Below are 19,663 nucleotides of genomic sequence, written 5' to 3' on the forward strand. Positions count from 1 at the left end.
AATGGCCACTCAGAGCCTTAGTGCCACTCAGAGCCTTAGCCTTTAAGGCACCACACTTCTGATTGCTATTGTTGTATTATTCAAGATACCTTAAAATACCATTCAATGTAGCATGTGAAGAAACTTTTAGAACCCATGCTGAACCTGGCATAGAGGGAGTTTGGACTACATCCTCAGTCCCAAAGGTTTTCGCTGCAGAACCCCTGCTCCACCTTTGCTATTTTGAATGAACAACACCATTCTGTCATAACACTGAGCTATTTCTGGTATCCCAAAGGCCTCCTTTAACGTCTTCTTGAGAGACTATTTCACTAGCTACAAGTATCTGCCCACTTTTTGCAATATGAATTTTGATATCAGTATTGATGGCCAGTGGAATATTGATAAAAACAACAACAGTATTTGTGGTAATATATTCATTAAGATTACTGCTATTCTGCTCAGCCAAGGTTTCCAGGCCATCTGTCTAAATCATATCCACTTCAACCATTAGCTTATTGGAGTTACGCTCTAGAATTGTGCTCAATTCATATTTCAGCCATATGCAATACTTAATTGGCTTGTCTTTCCATTGAATGCTAATAACTTGTGATATTTACCTCTTTCTTCAAAGGGCATATTAATTGTAAAAAAAATTGTCCACTCCCCCCTTCCTAACCTTTTTATAATTCCAAATCAGTGAGGTGTTTTTGGTAGGGTTGTGCACAAGCCCCCTATTCAGATTTTTGGTTTTGTTTTAGAAATCTAAATCAGATCTGGTCTGGGCCAATTCTGGACCCAATCCTCCCCGTCCCTGCCACAGCTGCATGGGTGCATTTAATAAAACACAGCAAAAAGCAATCTTGTCAACACATGATTCCATGAGGACTTTAGTGTTAGAATCTGTTTTAACCTGTCATTAGCATATCCTCATAAAAATAATTTTAACTTTTTCTGTTAGAGCCTCTATGGGAGCCTTTGGTCTCAGCGAACATGATTGTGTGTGTGTGTGTGTGTGTGTGTGTGGTGTTTCACCCAAGTGCAAGAAGACATGTGAAAATTAACAAAACACCGCAGAAGAATAATCTTAATGCAATCATACACGTTATTACATTGGCTGCACAAGCATAATAATCATACACATTATTATATTGGCTGATTTTCTTTTTATCAATGCACATAGGTAACCCAGAATGAAAAAAAAATGCAAATGAACCAAATTAGGAAATTCCAAAATTAATTGTTGAATGTATCCATGTCTCACCATAATTCAAGAAGAGAGGAATATAGGGCAGAGTGAATCAGAGACAGATAAATAAAGGACTGGAGATGGGAAATTTTCTCCTGGCATACAGCAGGGATGGGGAACATGTGGCCCTCCAAAAGTTGTTTGACTGCAACTCCCACCCCCACCCCAGCTGTGCTATGCTAGCTGGAGCTGACAGGGGTGGAGTTCAACATCTGGAGCACCACAGGCCACACATCTCTGCCCTAAGGAATAGTAGGTAAAAAGTTTTAAGGAGATAATGAGAAAAAGGTAGGCTGATTAAAAAATATAGTTTTGAGGAGGGGAGGCACACACAAATGCCAAGGAAATGCAATAATCTAGGTACACAGTAATAAATACCAAGGGCTATTGTTATCTGACATTTCTAAAAAGCAGGGTGCATTGAAGATGTCATATGGGGATAAACCTTCCTAAGATGTTTATATATCTGGGAAGTTAGTTGTAAATAAATGTCAAAGGAAGGTATTGGTTCATTTGACATTCAATGCTGCGTATTATCAAGTATACTTTTCTGAAAGATATCAGGTGAGATAATCCCTCCATAGTAATGTCATTTCACTAGACCTCTCCTTCACAGTGTCATTCTTCTCTATGATCTTCAGTGTTCTGCCTTCAACACCCTCTCTTTTACACGCATTCGCATGGTGTCATTCTGACAGCTTTGATGCATCACATATGCAGTAATTTCAGTGTGCTCCATCCAAGTGGAGAACATAACAATATATAATAATATTGGTAGATTCATAAAGGGTACCGTTTCGAAGCAAGCCTTGATTTCATTTGGATCATTCATTACTGCATCTTACAACAATATTTTATATCCCTTGTGAAAAGAAAGTCAACGTTAGCTTTACAAAAAAATTCATTCGTTTATCGCTACAGGGTTATGTTTCCAGAAATTTAAATTTATTGCAAATATATTATAATATATTCAGAAGTGGATACAATGCTGTATACTTATACATAATATCAAACAGTTTTGCACCTGTCTCCCAAGCTTCTTAGGCTGTCACACTTCTTGAAGTGACTGTGGGAGAATGTGTGTTCTCCTTCATAGAGAGCACGGGTTGCGGTGGGGGCCAGAAAAAACCACCCTTCCAGAGTGGGATGGATCTTAGATGGTTGCAGCTATGATTGGGGCCTTGGTGTTGTTGGGGAGAAACTCATGTTGCAATTTGTTGATGGACAGTCAGAGGGTTTAAAAGCCTCGGCACGCCCTGCATTATTCCTTTTTGCTGCGTGCAACGGATCGCCCGCCCTCCTCTCCCTTGTTTTAGGCCTCTGCGTTGACCTTGCTATGCCTGTCATGGGGTCGTCTGCTTTTATGGCAGGGGTCTGGTAGGAATTTTTCCAGTTGGCTGATTGGCTGGTGCCTGCTGGTTTTCGCCTACTGCATAGCAATTAGTCACAACTTGTAAGGTTGGCGGTTAGGCATTGGTTTTCGTGTTCGTCGCTGGAGGGGTAAAGATTGGCTGTGTCTGCCCCTCCAATGCTGCTGCTGAAGCTGCATGGGAATTCCGTTAAAGGAATCCAGGGGCTCGCCATGCTGTTGTCCGTGTCCCCGGTCGGGGGCCAGGGCCACGCAAGAGCCCCTGGGAGCATTTGGGGGAGAGTTGTTGGGTCTGTCCCCCGGCTCCTATTCTCTCCCCAAAGTGTTTTCCCTTTACTGACGGTCGTCAGTTCTGTCCCCAGTGGGACAGATAGTCTAAACCTATGCCTATGCAACCACTCACATATCTTGTACTTTAATAAAGTTGTGGCCAAAATTTATTCCAAAAACCAATCCAAAATTAATGTCTGAGGTGTGAGTTATTTCCTGGAGGGTGGTTCAACTTCATTGGGTCCTCTCATGAACATTCCATGAAACATGGCTGCCCTGAAGCCTGCCTGAAGAGTGCTGAAGACTGAGCATTAGAGTGTTTTTTTGTGTGTTTTTTTTAAAAGCTTTTTGTATGTTGCAACATGGGATATAAGACAGTTTTGCTTTCTCTGAAAATGGTATAATGGAAGCCTCTGCAGTGCTTTACCATGCCTTGTCCTCCACTTGTCCAAGGGAAAGGCTCATGTCCTTTGTTATTTACTGACAACTTGTATGTGTGGGCACAGCTTTTAAGTTCTTTTCATTATCCACTTTACATGTGAAGACTTTTTAACATACAACAAATAACAATTATTTTGGGGAAGTTCATTTAAGTGAAATACTGAGGACAGTTTTTTTTTTAATGAACCACAGTCCTAAAATAATAGTCATATTCTTAAACATTACTTTTGTTAAACAGGAGGTGGAAATAAACATACAAACTCAACTCCACAGGGTGGATTGGTTACCGCATTGTTTAAAATGCATTCTCTTTCTGTTATCTGTCTTTGTTAATAAGTGGTGTGGCCAGAAATCCCATCTTCAACACTGCTGACTGATAGAAATTAAATGCAATGCATCTTTTTTTAAAAAAAATGTTGGATATGTCATAATTATTTCTGAAATACACCACAGCTCATGTTTGCTGCTATCACATTATTTTAACAAAAATGATAGCAAGCATTTCATGAGTGAAGATGAAAATCTGCCTCTTCTGTCATCTCAGGAGCCATCACCCATTTGCTATTCCTTCTCGTTTTCCTATGGTGGTCCTTGGGGGGCCACCCATCAGGCTTCTGGTTGAATACTTAGATAACCCTCTCAACGGCACAATGTGCTTTTCAGAGGAAGCCCACCTAGCTGTTCACCCATTCTAAGTAGCATGACTCTCCATTCCAATTGCTAATAAGCAACAGCTGGAGAAGCTACTGCCTTCAAGCCCTGCTTCTATGCTTTCTGAAGACACCTTGTTGTCCATTCTGAGAAGCAGATTTCTGGGGCAGATTGACTTTAGATTTGATCCAGAAGGGCTCTTTGGTGTAATGTTCTATGTAAGCCCTAAGCTTTTAAAATGCTCAAACTACTGGTGGCTGGTGCTCATTGGGACAGATAGGGTAGACTGCAGGGACACGAACAGTACGTGGAGCCAGAGCCAATGACAGGCAGAGCCAACTAATGTAGCTTTTGTCCCCATCCTCCTTGCTGCTTTGTTCAACAAGGCCAACATTGAGTCGAGAGAGGAGGAAGCTGGCAGGCAGTACTTCCTGCCCTGCACTGGACTGTTTGTAAATAAGAATGTGGGAGGATGACTGAGGGCTGATTTGTGGGGCAGCACCCTGTTTGCCCTGATGGACCACAATTCAATGGTTCAACTACTTCATTTATAGAGTATTATAATCCGAGGTTTAACTTTCTATCTCATCATTATGGCAAAGGCATTCCATGCCAATGTGATGCTCTCCATATGCTGTTGGACTATAATTTCCGTTATCCCAGATAACAGGCCATGCTGTCTAGGGCTGATAGGAGCTTGAGCACAACCACATTAGGTACCCCTCTTTGCTTTAACATTTTTTCCGAAGAGAAGAAGGAAAAGGCTTTTGTATCACTGACAGGGAAGACAGATGCTGAAATGGCTTGCCCAAATAGCTTTCCTCCTGCTCTTCTGAGAACATTATTGTGCTGGTTACTCCTTTAGCAGAACTTTCAAAAGGTTGCTTTGTAATTCATTTATAATTTAACATAATGGTTTGAATTGCTGCCTATTGACAAAGTATCCTAATATCTATCCAGGTGTGGCGCACCTCCATTTTGTTTAGAAGCTCTCATGAAGTAAACAAGAGAGCACTGGTAAGTAATGTTGTGTAATGATACAATCAACACACACACAACTGGTTTAGGATATGTCTAATCATCTGAATATCTCAGAATATGAACTAGTTAATAATCCAGAACATGTTTAATTGTCTGTTTCAGATTAAGGACAATTAAGATGCTAATTAGTTATGGATAATTTAACAGTAGTTGCTACCATATGTAATGTTTCATACTGGGTCCTGTGTGGATATCGAACTGTCATAGTTCACCAGGGCATTCCGGTGTTTCATGTTTCATGCTTCTCTGAACACTAGGAAGTTCTGTGAGAACTTTTTACAGGTTCAGTTTTCTTGTCACGTGACAGTATTGGAGTTTTCTGTCTCTTTGAGAGTGGCACAACAGATGCACCTCAACCCTCCCGAAAGCTCCAATCCTGATGTTGTGGCATGGATCTATTATGAATAAGTTGCCACTACATTCTAATAGGTACCAAAATGGGGCTAGTTCTACCATACCCTTTAAGAGTCACTTGACCAAGTAGGAAGTTTGCGGTGAACAACGCTTTGATAAAAGTAATAGGATATGAAATGAGAGGGGAAGGAGGAAATTAAATATCTAATACAAAACGGCCTGTTTATCTGTCAAGGTGCCTTTCTTACCTCTCCTCATCCAGCAAGATTTGCCCTGGGGGTCCTCCCATCCTGCCTTCCTTTAAGCATGCCTCATTGCCCCCGTAACAAATTTCCCCACTAATATCCTGATCTTTCATTCTTCCCTCTATCTAATCAACAATACATTTTGTAGAATAAATGCCCAAAGAGATTGCCAAGGAAGCCCTAGTAGAAGGCATACTTTGATATATTTTTTGTTATCACATTTATGATGTATTTCAAGCCAGATGCACACCATTCCCATGAAATCTCTGTTCAGCACAGAAACATAAAATCATTTATGTGTCTGCGTAGGAAAGAGAATGTGGAATGCACTGAAAATGGCTCTTGAAAAAGAGTAGTTTTTATTTGATGGTGCTCGAGCAGCTGTGAGCACACAAATAACCCTTTGCACTTTTCCTCATTTCAGAAAGGACACTGGAGCTTCATAACAGTGCAACATACATGCTCATTGTTTTCATTCATTAGGAATGAGAATCAGCATTGAGAAATCATTTTCCTGAAGTGTGCAGACAGCTTCTTGAGTCTTTATGTGCTTTCCTATTAATCTGTAACATTTGCCATTTTACCATGACTGGTCTGTGAAATCTGTCATTTTTCCTAATTGATTTACTGTATACAGCACTCATCACTTATTTAGCAGTACACTAACAATATGCCAGGTCTAGTCACTTATTGCATATATAAATGGTGAGCCAAGGAGATGTATGATTTTGTACTTCTGCTTATTTTGGACATGTCTTATTTACTCTAGGCCTAAGGGTTTCAATGGGCTGAGCCAGGTGGGGTGGTCAAGTTTGGTTCATTAATTTCAATTAAACTCCTGCGCTTAGAACTGCAACTTTACAGGGATGTGCTGGAGTTTGTGCTTTTTTATGGTGCTGATTTCTGTCTTTAGGCAGCTTTTAAATTGTGGCATTCTGCCCTGAACATTTGGGACTGGATAGAAGAAGAATAAAAACCCAATCCTTTTCTCCCCACGCAGCTGAAGATAGACAGAAAGAAACCTAAAAGGTTCTGTGAGTTCCAATAAGACGACAGCTAAAAATACCCTGCCAGTTTTGTTTTACGACACCTGAAAGACTTGCAGACCTAGAGGGAATTGAGTAAAAGCTCATTGCTATGCCTTTCCTTCCTCTGGGTCTGCTCCATCCAGAATGCTATGCAGCGCCTTGTAAAATCTCTCTCTCTCTCTGTTTGTGTGTGTGTGTGTTCCAGTTGTCAGTAGCATTTATAAACAGGACGTTTTTCTGGGCCTTACTCTCTTCTGTATGCACTCAGCAGCAGTATAGCTTTCCTCATCTCATCTCAATGTTCGAGAATAAAGTTAAGCTAGTTGTCCACTTCACACACAAAACAGAGGTGGTCTGTTACTTAGAATGCAGAGTCCAAGGAATATACAGTACTGCCTCTCTGGTAATTCTAATGTGGGTCAAACTTGGCTGAGTGGGTTAAAACCTCCCCCCCCTTTTGTTTGCACATCAAGGAGAGAGGAGGACTGTGAAATCCCACAGTGCGTTGCTGTATACAGACTAGAGGGGTTAAGAAAAAATAAGCCCTAAAGAGTTGGGTACTGGAGCAAAATCGGTTTCCCTGTAACAAAAGCTGTTTGCTAAAACTCAAGCTGATGCTGTACTTATCAAAGCAATTGTACAATACCCCAAAGAGCAGATAGGCGGAAGAATAATCTCCCTTTGGAGTGTTTTTATGCCCACCTTGTAGCTCACTATTCTAGAATTAATTGTTTGCTTTTTCAGTATTATATTTCACCTTCTGGTGATGCTGTCTGTCTGTCTGTGAACATACTGAGCCACTATTGTGCTGGCTTCACATTTTTCAGTATGCATTTAAGACTTTGAAGACTGCTAAGGAAATGCAGTTGACAAAATTTGCTACATCTAGGGACAGGCATTATCTTTGCTTCGAAAGTTTCTCTTAGAACGATGCAGGAGCTAAACGGAATTTGAGGAGAAACCGTCAGGCAAATACTCCCAGTATGAATTTGCTTATATTTCAAATTGAATTTTGAGGTATTACAAGTCTTGGAAACATAATTACTGCATACTAGTAAATCATCATGAAAAAAAAGGAATATTGATACCAAGGGGGTACAGGAATTCAGAATCCGATTTCTTACTTGATAATTTTTGGCTTTTATTGGTGGTGAGGGAAAATAAGACAGCCCTAAACTTGAGAGGGTGAAATGAGGAGAGCGCAAAATAATGAGGGTGAAATAATGAGCGCAAAATAATGAGGGTGAAAGAGGAGAGCGCAAAATATGGTCTGAAGCTCAACATCAAAAAAACTAAGATCATAGCCACTGGTCCCATCACCTCCTGGCAAATAGAAGGGGAAGAAATGGAGGCAGTGAGAGATTTCACTTTCTTGGGTTCCATGATCACTGCAGATGGTGACAGCAGTCACGAAATTAGAAGACGCCTGCTTCTTGGGAGAAAAGCAATGACAAACCTAGACAGCATCTTAAAAAACAAAGACATCACCTTGCCGACAAAGGTCCGTATAGTTAAAGCTATGGTTTTCCCAGTAGTAATGTACGGAAGTGAGAGCTGGACCATCAAGAAGGCTGATCGCCGAAGAATTGATGCTTTTGAATTATGGTGCTGGAGGAGACTCTTGAGAGTCCCATGGACTGCAAGAAGATCAAACCTATCCATCCTCAAAGAAATCCGCCCTGAGTGCTCACTAGAAGGACAGATCCTGAAGTTGAGGCTCCAGTACTTTGGCCACCTCATGAGAAGCGAAGACTCCCTGGAAAAGACCCTGATGTTGGGAAAGATGGAGGGCACAAGGAGAAGGGGACGACAGAGGATGAGATGGTTGGACAGTGTTCTCGAAGCTACTAACATGAGTTTGGCCAAACTGCGAGAGGCAGTGAAGGATAGGCGTGCCTGGCGTGCTCTGGTCCATGGGGTCACGAAGAGTCGGACACGACTGAATGACTGAACAACAACAACAAACTTGAGAGCGTTCGGGTTACTGTTGGCCGTGGTAGTAGTGACTGTACTTTTCTGAATATTATTTTTGCTTTTCTAGCTGTTCACCACCTAGTACCACCATTTTTCTCACCATATAGCCAGTCCTGTGGATAAACCTTTGTTCAAGCCAGTGCCTTCTGGCTTGTCTTCTGGCTAATGCCTTTTAATTAATTTATCTGCCTCAAACCTGCTAATTCTGCCTTCAGTCACTGGGAGAAGTGAAGTTACATGATCTTGGCCACATGGATTTATAACAGCCAGGGGTGGGGAAATCATTTTTCTTCATCTTCAGAGGCCACATAATGCCAGAGCAATTATGCTAGTGGAGATCATGCTGGGGGGGGGGGAGAGGACCTGAGGCCAAAGTAAGAGAGGCAGCTCCCTTCTCCCTCCCCCTCTTTTTTCAACCACCCCTCTCCCTCCCACTTTCATGAAATTAAGCCCTAGAGTCACTTCTGGTTCTCAGGATACAGATTCCCCAGCAATAATCTGGGCATCTAAGCATATTTTGCTTAGAACACAAAGCAGAGAAGGGTAAAAAGATATATTAAAATTTTCAGCATTTCACAGAGTTTGGGCAAAGTCACCCGTCCGCAGTGGAGCATTATAATCTGTTTTCATGACAAGGAATTGACACACAAGTGCTTTCTCGTGATCATTGTTTCGTCTATGCCGTTACTTGGCTTTTCTGCATCTGACCTTGAGTGGAATATTTTGTTGTTTTGTTTCCCTTGGAGGTAGGTTGCAAGCAAACATCATGAAGATACAGTTCGGGTCGTTGTTACTTTATTTATTTATTTCCTTGTCAAATATATTCGTAATACATCTTATTTTATATTACACCAGAGACAAAGAAAAGTCTGCATCCGTGTGATTACAACTGATATTTTAGTCTGTTGTTGACAGGAAGTATTAGCCTGGCCAAACCCACTGCCTCTGATTATCTCTTACTAGTAGAATGATAAAGAAGATTTATAAAGACAGCTTGCAGAACAATGTGAAGCTACAAGGCTGCAGAAAGGTTACCTTTAGAAATATGTTCAACCGATATAGTTTTATTTTTTTGGTTTTTTCTTTAAAAAAATGGGGGCATTCTTTAAAAACATTTATTCATCAAAGGAAGGGAAACAATTCACCACAATATAGGAATGCCTGCTTTTGTTTAACTTTTGGGTGGTTTTGCCGAAACCAAACAAGAATAAATAGAATATAAGTTTTCAGAGTCAAAATGCTGTTTAGCTTTATGTTTCACCCATTGTAGCAAAACAAAGAAGAAGAAACACTGGAAAAATCTCCGATCCACTAATTACTAAATCGCAGGGGTCAGTTTCCCCCATTAACAGTAATTGGACCCCAATACACTATCTGAGGAAAGTGTTATTATGTTGTAATGTTTATAAAAGGGTTGAATCTGAAAGCCCTTTCACACCTTTTGGAAGTGTGCCATTATCCCCGTGTCAGCTGAAGTGATTATAAAATGTTGTTTTCACCATAAGATGCCAGTGTGTGTGTGTGTGTGTGTTTAATGTAACCCATTAATAAAACCAAAACAACAACAACAACCCCACATTAAAAAAACAACAACAAATGTCCACATCAAAACTTCACAATCTTCTTTGGTAGGGAAATCACTACTGTTCCTTTCGTAACTTTGAACAGGCACAGCGTAACCAAAGAAAAAGAGAAAAAGTCCAACACAAAACCCCTGGATCAATTGGTCTGTAATGTGAAAAGCTTTATTTGCTCCAGAGGGGCTACTTTGCTTGCAAATTTCATAAACTTCTGACAAAAGATAAAAAGGCATTTAAAAATAAATCCCACAATAAAGCATAGAATTAAGCGTCAACCCTCCCACCGCCTCCAATGGGTTTGGCATCCTACCAAATCAGACCACCTCAGACTGAGCCAGGCTGTTTTCCAGAGTGCCAAACTGGGATCTGAGCAGACTCTTATTTATCATTTATTTTATTTACAGGATTTGCACCCTGCCCTTCATCCAGAAAGGCTCTCTGAGTGGCTTACACAGAGTCAAAACAATACTCTCAGGCTTACAGTGTATATAGAAGAATGACACAAAAGGGAAAGGGGACAAGAAGAGAAGAGGAAAATCAAAACTTGTGCCAGCTGGTCATTATAGAAATTGGTGCCCAATTCAGGAAGTGCCTGATGGGAGGCTGGGCCTCCAGCAAAGCTGAGAAAAAATGGGCCTCCCTTCCAACCTCTGCTGTTGTGGAAGTCTGATGGAGTTGCCCCCAAATGACCGTTGAAGGAGAGCAAGCCTGGTGGGGCTGGCTTGTGACAGCAGAGCTGACAGAGTGAGTCCTGCTTCTCACCCTTGAGAAGTGTGTGCTCCCCTAGTTCTCTCGTAATTTAGTAAATGCCCTGCCTTGATTTTCTTATGTGGTTTGTCATTCTGAACAATTAAGGCTACAATTCCTTGATTTGGATACAGACATACCTTGGTTCTTGAACGGATTCCGTTCTGGAAGTCTGTTTGACTTCCAAAACTTTTGCAAACCAAGGCAATTGGCTGATGGCCCTGGAAACAATGCCGACAGCCAAAACGGATTTTCGGTTTCCAAAAAATGTTAGCAAACCAGAACACTTGCTTTGCTGCATTCGGGAGCCAAAACGTCCAAGTATCAAGGCATTGGACAACTAAGGCACAACTGTAATTCATATGGCCATCAAGACCTTAGGTTTTAAGCATGCCTTTTCCATGATTTTAGTTTAACCTTGAATTGTCCAAAGGCATTGGTTCTGAAACTACTGAGCAACACTGCCTTCTGTACAAATACCATGGGCAAGTTGCACATGGATTTCTGCTCCTGCAATGCCCCTAGGAATTCTTATTACTTTGATACATGCATTTTGTCAGCACATGTTTGTAGCTCCTTATGCTTGTGACTAGTCGAAGGAAAAAAAAACCCATTTAATCACTTACATAGTGGCTTGGAGGCTGTCATAAAACACCGAGATTTAGAGTGACAGGTGATTATTTAAGGGTGAAAATAACTTGCCGTTATTTGCCTCAACTAAAAATAATTGCCCGTTTCTGAATTTGGAGATCTGTCTTTAAAGCAGTCTTATTTAAAATGGAAATAATATAGTTTAACTATTGGAATGTCATTTTAATTTCCCTGAAACTCATTAGCTGATTTATTGTCAAAGCATCAAATGTAGTTGGATCACCCTCCTCCCTTTTCTCATTTGCAAAGTAGCATTGCAACTACTTATTCCTCTCTTTCGTGATAGGATATGGCACCTCTGATTATGATGTGTCATTTTCAAAGGACACATAAATGATTCAAAGTTTATATCCATGTGCTGCAAAGCTGTCAGATGTGCACAAAACACAATGTACAAAGGCACTTTCCTCCAAAACAGAGAACAAGACAGAGGAAGAGGACAGCCACAAAGATGTTTGATGGATGAAGTGAGTCTCTCCTTTCATTCTGTTCTGATGCTAATGTGGCTGTGAAGGTTGTATGTCCAGGTGACTCTTCTTGCTCATTGCATAATGCAGCTAATGATCAGCATTTGTAACATTAATATAATCTTTCTGCTTCATAATGTACTGCAACACGTGTACCTGGTTCGCTGAATGATTTATATCCTATGTAGTAATACATTTCCTAGGGTAATAGAGGAAATTGATTATCTTGCACAGAGGTTTCCTGACATGATGCATTCTGTGTTCATCACAAATATAATTAGCTTACATGGCATCGTATTTCATTAACTCAAGACTCTTTGATTTTGTTGATAATTGATAAGTGCCCTTTCATTAATTAAAATCAGGCATCTCAATCTTTGTAAAAATTCAAAAGCTTCCTTGTTATCATGTTTATATATATAATTAAAATGTTGATATATGTCTCTCTCTAATTGGGATCATTCTGTATTCTGTTGATCTTCAATTAATAGCATGAATATCCTGTAATACTTGTCCAGATATATAAGGCGTTATAATGGATGGATAGATAGACAGACAGACAGATCTATAACATAACAGAATATGATGTATCATAAACAGACTACAGACGTTTTATACACGCATGGTCCAAGATTCTGCGTACACAATAACTTTGTCTTTAGCACTGTAGATATGCACATAAATAAGACCCTATACCCAACTCATTGACAAAATTGATGCTCCTGTATCCCGACCATGGTTCGACAAAGATTGCATCAAGGCAAAAGATGCTCTTATGTCGGCATACTCAAACTTTAAAGCTAACGAATCAGCAACACCAAATATGGACCTAGCACAAATTTACAAGCTCAAAAAATGCTACAAAAGTACAGTATTCTAAAACAGAAAAAGAAGGAGGCTATGATGGACTCATGGGCCCATCTTATCCAAGCCACCAAGCTTAAAAATTCAACACTATTCTGGCAAATTTCATCTAACAGTAAGAGCAGACCTCTAACGTCAGAACTATGTATTTCGCCTGATAGATGGGATCACCACTTAAGGCAAATGCATGCAGACCCAGATTGTGTAGAGATCTTTGATGTGCCAAATATGAATGATTTTCCAAGTTGGAACCCAGTTACTATGTCAGACATAGAATCTCTACTGTCTAGATTCCGGGTTGGGAAGGCGCCCAGTGAGGATTCAATACCACTTGAGCTGATTAAGGAAAACAAAGAATGTTGGTGTCTTGTATTAGCATCACTATTCACGTATATCGACTGTACGGGACATATTCCAAAAGACTGGGGTTCCCATATACAAAAAAGGGAATAAGTCATAACCAGGAAATTATAGGCCTATTAGCCTACTTAACATTGTTAGCAAATTGTATGCTCTACATCTAAAAAGATAAATTACAAGACTGGCTTGAGACAGAGTCTAAAATTGGTGACGAACAGGCTGGATTCCAAAAAGGGCGAGCAACCACAGATCACGGACCATTGCTTAGTTTTACAACACATTATTGAAAAATATTCAGCCAACAAATCCTCCGCCCTTTATGCGGCTTTTATAGACTTAAAAACTGCTTTCGACTCCATTTCAAGAATTAAGCTCTGGCAGAAGATGGAATCCTCATCTTTTTCCTTTTCATTGCTATACACGAACACTAGCCTTATGGTTCGCTGTTCCCATCAGGGCCATCTGTCCCACTGGATACATACCCAGCGGGGTGTTAAGCAGGGATGTGTACTAGCCCCCCTACTGTTCAACTATTATATAAATGACATCATATTGAAATTAACGAGATCAGAATTCCATCCACCCAAATTGGCAGATAAGACAATTTCTATTCTCCTATATGCGGACGATGTTCTGATTCTATCCAGGATCCCAGTCGGGCTACGACGGGCATTACGGTCTTTAGCGGAATACTGCCATCAGTTCCGTCTTATTATAAATTATCAAAAGACAAAAGTAATGACTTTTGCCTAAGATATGTCCATGGAGCATAAATGGCCGGAAAATTGAGCAAGTTCATTGCTTAAAATACCTAGGCATAGTATTTCATGACAAAGGGCTAAAGAAAGCCCACATAACACATGTAGTGGCAGCAGCCCACAAGTCCTCTGTAGCAATTTTAAGTTTCCTTGGGTCAAAGGGGGGACATTATATGCCTGTGGCCCTAAAACTCTTTGAGGCAAAGGCGATGGCTCAATTGCTCTACGGGGTCCAACTATGTGTTCCTCCACCAAATTTGACCCCACTTGAAAGGGTCCAGTCAAAGTTTATTAGAGCAGCTCTTCAAACGCCCCCCCCCCCCGCATGTCAAATGCTGCCCTGCGACTAGAAACAGGTACGATCTGCGTGGAAGCAAGAGTTTGGATACAAGCCTGCAACCTTTGGCTGAAACTACATCTGAACCCCCAGGGCTTGCCCCCCCTGGTATTAAAAGACAAACATAGATCTTCTTGGAGTAGGGCCATAGTTAATAAGGTGATAAGTATAGGTCTTCACCCAACTCTTCTTATTTCGCGTGGTTACGATTTAGCAAAGAATAGTGTCAAGCAGAGGATAACAGATATTGAGAGACAAAATGATTTAAGCAATGTTCTTTTTTTTCTGACTCCGGATAAACGGAGATATTTGTCTCTCCCAGCTAGGTATCTAACTCAGCTTGAGATACCATCTCATAGAAGAGCGTTTACCCTGGCCCGAAATCGCATTCTGCCATCCACCATTCTGCAAGGGAAGTTTAGACGGGTCCCATTGGGCGACAGACTATGCCTGTGTAAATCCGGAGAAGAAGAGACCATTGAACACGTGCTCTTATGATGCTGTTTCTGTGAGGAGGTATGAAACCATCTTATTCATACGATATTGCTCGATTTCCCAGGACGACCTGAAGATTTCTATATAAAAAGGCTTCTCTCAGACTCTAATCCTTATGTGACAGCCAAGGTGGCAAAATTCTGTGTTAACGCCATTAAGATTCGGTCCGCCCAAATTAGTGGCACCCATACTATTTTATGACAGATTTAGAGAAGAAACCAAGTTATTATTTGATGCAGTTTATTTATTTGATGTAGTGCAATTATTACCCATATATTTTTATTACATAATGATAAATCTTGTCAGATTAAATTTTTAGAATATATTTTAGATTGTATTTCTGATTGATTCTATGTTTTAAATATGTGTGTGCTGGTCGTTGACCGTAATAAAATTTATTGTAAGACCCTATCTAATAGCAGACTTAGGTGGCAACTGTTTCCAGAATTATAGCCAAAATGGGGCAACTGAGAAACAACGCTTGTTTGAAGGAGCCGAGATTTATAGAAATAAAAAACCCCTAAGGAATCACACCTCAAAAAGATCAGCCTAATGAAGACTGAGCATGCTCAGCAGCCACAAACTGTAGAATGACAGCTGGGAATTTATTTATTTTTTTGATGAATGGAGGAGGGAACAAGAGAAGTGGGATGTCCTGCTTACAGGGAATGGCTGGCTGGAACCCTGAATAGGAACATTTTCCTTTGGGAGGGAGGATATAGGACAAAGTGTGTTTGCAGGTCCCACTTGTATATAGCAGTATCAGTTTGGACGCTAAATGCTACCTCCACCAATTATGTTAGTGGTTTCTGTATGCTCTGGGGTGTTCGGAGAACTAAATCAGTTTGTAAGTTAAAAGAAGTTGGAAAAGAAGTGGTGTCCTGGTTTTTACTTTTTGAAATATGGCAACCCTAATCATACCTCCACTTTTGTCAGCACTTTATCATTTCCCACTAGGAAATGAAAAGGTAGAACTATTAATATAACATTTCCCTCCTCTTCTTTCCTTGTCCTGTTCTTCCTTTGGCCCGCACCCAGAAGGAAGACTCAATAACAGGAACTGGTAAAAGGTCATACTTACTGAAGTACAACAAAGAACTTGTGCCAATTCAAAAACACACCCATGGGCAGGTTGGCTGTTCCCAAACTGTTGCACTATTCTAGCCTAGGGAAGTCCACACAAAAAAGCTAACTTGTATAAACATAGGTACCATGTGATGAACAAGGAACTGAAAGTGTCAAGCCAGTACGCATTCAGATCCACCTCCCTATGCCCATATGAATGAAGATAGTCGATCTGTATAATGTTGTTTCGAATGGGGTGTGTGCCCATTCCCATTTGCTTTCTCACACAGCTAGCCAAATCCATGTTTTCATCTTGCTTACATGACTGGATTGAGACTCCGTGACGCAGAATAGCTGATAGGATTGCAAGCAGCACTTTTTTGCTTTTGCAGTTAAGCTTGTGTCGAGAACCTGGCAAACCACAGGGCACTCAAGTTTATGAAGACTTGACAAAATAAATGAAAAATTTCCTTTTCTGTGTGCATAAATGTGGTAAGCTGAAGTATGGATGGATTTGAAATGACAGGGTGGTGGCCTATGTGACCTTGAGTGGGGGAAATCCTGGGCTGGACAGACAAGAAATCCCAAAAGCCTGCAATTCATTGTGTAGAGCCTGTTAAGAAAACAAACAGGATGTTAAGTCTGTGGCTCAATAAAGATATAAATCAAGAGAGTAGCTCTGCTGCTTTATGAGCCTGATAGCATCCCACTCATCCTAGATCTATTGCAAGGGATAGGAGCTGATTTTCTTTAGTGATCCTTTCAATATCGTGTGCTATTTCTCTCTTCTTCTTTTGTCACAAACAAGCAAATAAAGAGATTGATAGACATTTGAAAAGCTTGAAGCAGGAGGACGGGTGGCAAAAACCTGACTAGCTGAGAAACTGAGGCGCTTGCATATCTTTCTTGATGAAAACTGCTGAATAATGGGGATCAGTCAGTATGCGTCGAGGGGTGTGTGTATCATTTAATATGGAGGGGAATCAATGTTTGCTGGACGAGTCTATCCAGAATCAGACCATGGCTCTATCTAGCCCTGGCTCTGGGTGCTGCCAACTCTCCAGAACCTTAGGCTGGGGCATTTTCCAGTCCTAGTAACCTTTGGCTTAGATGCGTTGGGAATTTACATTTCAGTCTTAGGCATTCAAAGCACAATCTCTATAACTGAACGAACACCTCTCCCAGATGCACTATATTGGATATATTGCTACATTACTAGTCTCAGACTATGGATCGATACAGTCCAGTATTGGGTACTCTGAATGGGCAGCAGCTGTCCATCACCTTCCCAGGAGTAGGTCTTCTGAGTCCTTGAGCTCCAGAAATTACAGGGGAGTAAACCTTAGGTTTTCTACATACGAAACTCTACTACTGTTCAGCAATCTCCCAGGTGCATACTTCTCCTGTCAGTTCAGCTGTGAACAAATAAGTCACACTGATTTCAACAGAATGTCTCCATGAATTACTAGGATGTAGGATTTCAGGCATTTTCTTCCCATGCAAAAGATATTTAGTGCACCGAAACACCATTGGGCATAGTGAATGAGTTTCACAAAACTATCTGGAGTAGAAGATGGTCAGCTGGAGCAAATTTTAAATCTAGGTTTGCCCACTTCCTTACAAGCCCTGCTTATGTACCTTTAACAGCATCCTGGTCTAAAGAAGTAGCACAGATAGGAAAGCTTAATACAGGCACGTATTTGAAGATGTTGCCTTTTCTGTCAAGTATCACTTACTTCCGTACCCTGTGGATGTTTAATTCATCGTCTTTTGTTTCCGTGCTTTCATTTTGATCCACGCTGCCATAACGGCACAAATAGATGCCTCCCAAATATCCCAGTGCACAGCATGTATGCATGATTGAAAATTCCAGACCCTCTCTTTTGTGTTTGTTTCATTGCTGAGGGGATTAAGCAGCCGAAGAATACATTACATGGGCAGGAGAGCATCCAAATCGGGAACAACAAATGGAGAGCCGAGGCAAGAAAGAGCAGCAGTTTGTAATCTTTCAGGCTTCACTGAAGTCTAATCCTGGTTCTGGGCTCACTTGACTGACCTCACAGTATGCTCTTCATCTGAACAGTGGTGTACATTCGTTCTCGCATCGCCGCATCTCGACTCCTTGATCCACCTTGTTGTTAAACTGACTCTGGTTCTGGCTTAAGTAAAATGCTGAAACTTCTCTCGCTATCCCTGCACCTAGTGTTTGAAGGCATCAGAGTTTGTTCTTGCAATCATAACTCCTCTCATCTCTAGGGAGGCAGCAGCAGAACCATAACTCCTCTCATCTCTAGGGAGGCAGCAGCAGATGGCATGCAGGCACCTCGGCAGAGCCAATCAGCTCCCCCCCCTCTAACTCCCCAGTGCTGCCCCACCGCACCACCTGCTCTGGACACCCCAAATATTTGTGATTCACTGCTCCAAAACAAAACGTACCTATCTGATTACTGTTTCAGACAGGCAGCAGTACTGAGAATGTTGTTGCTTAAATTTGTATACCGCCCTATACCTGCAGGTCTCGGGAAACTTACAACATAAAATCGCAAGATAAAAACGAAAACAAAAACTACCCAGATTGTCAGATATGTGAAAGATAATGGGCGTGCAAGCTGGATGCGCAGCTAAGCCAACTGAATGCCAATGACAGGGGCTGCCAACCTTTTTTGGAAAAGTGGGTGAAATTTGAAATTGTGAAAAGGGATTGTGGGTGACTGTCACAAGCAGTTGCTGTGGGGGCATGGCGTAACACAAAATGGTGGCCGGGGGGGGGGGTATGGCATTTGGCTGCCATATCTGAAAGAGCACGAACAGAGGCAGCACAAAATGTCCCCCCCACCACCACCACCACCAATGGGAGGAAAGGCAGCTAGATCAACCACCACAACACTCACTCGTTGTGGTGGTCTTTGCATCTTTCCTCTGCTCAGAACAGATGGGAGAGGAGGCATCCAATCCTGACCTCCAGTGAAATGTGGGCATGTTTGAATGGGGATGGGGATGTTCAGTGTAGAAGAGGCCGAGCTTGTGTAAACAGCATACCCTACAACATTTATCCGATGCAAAAAGGGTGTCCCATTCCATAATGATAACTTTACTATTTATACCCCACACACCTTATTGGGTTGCCCTGGACACTCTGGGAAGTTTCCAGCATGTATAAAAACATCATAATACATTGAACATTTTCTTTAAAAAAATATATTTATACAGGATTGCCTTCAGACAGCTTGGGGGGTTGGATAACTCCACACCCTCCAACATTTCTTCAATGAAAATAGGGACAACGTAAGGAGAAGCAGGACATTCTGGGATCAAATCAGAAACTGGGACGGCTTCCCTAAGTCAGGGGTGCCCATGGAAAATAGGGACACTTGAAGGGGTCTGAAACTGAGCAGGAAGAGCAAACAGGGTATTGAGGGTTTTTGAGGAGATATTTACTTACAACCTCCACATGTTGCAAAAGAGGCACTGGTAAGCACATTGGCGTTCTTGGGCACTATGTTGGTGATCTCTGGTCTTAAGTTTTTGAGTAAGGAACATGATGTCCTATTAAGTTAGATACAGAGATCGCATGATGGTCAACAATGGTGCAGTTTTGTGTTGCCAATGCATTTGCTTTTGTGGGACAAATGTCCTGAACCTGTGGTGCTAGCATGTAGGAACAACCCACGGTAACAAAGGGATGAGTTTCACACATTGCCTCATCTTGCACACGAGCTAACACACTAACTGTGTGCT

Source organism: Lacerta agilis, chromosome 3, assembly GCF_009819535.1.
Source record: "Lacerta agilis isolate rLacAgi1 chromosome 3, rLacAgi1.pri, whole genome shotgun sequence".
NCBI lineage: Eukaryota > Metazoa > Chordata > Lepidosauria > Squamata > Lacertidae > Lacerta > Lacerta agilis.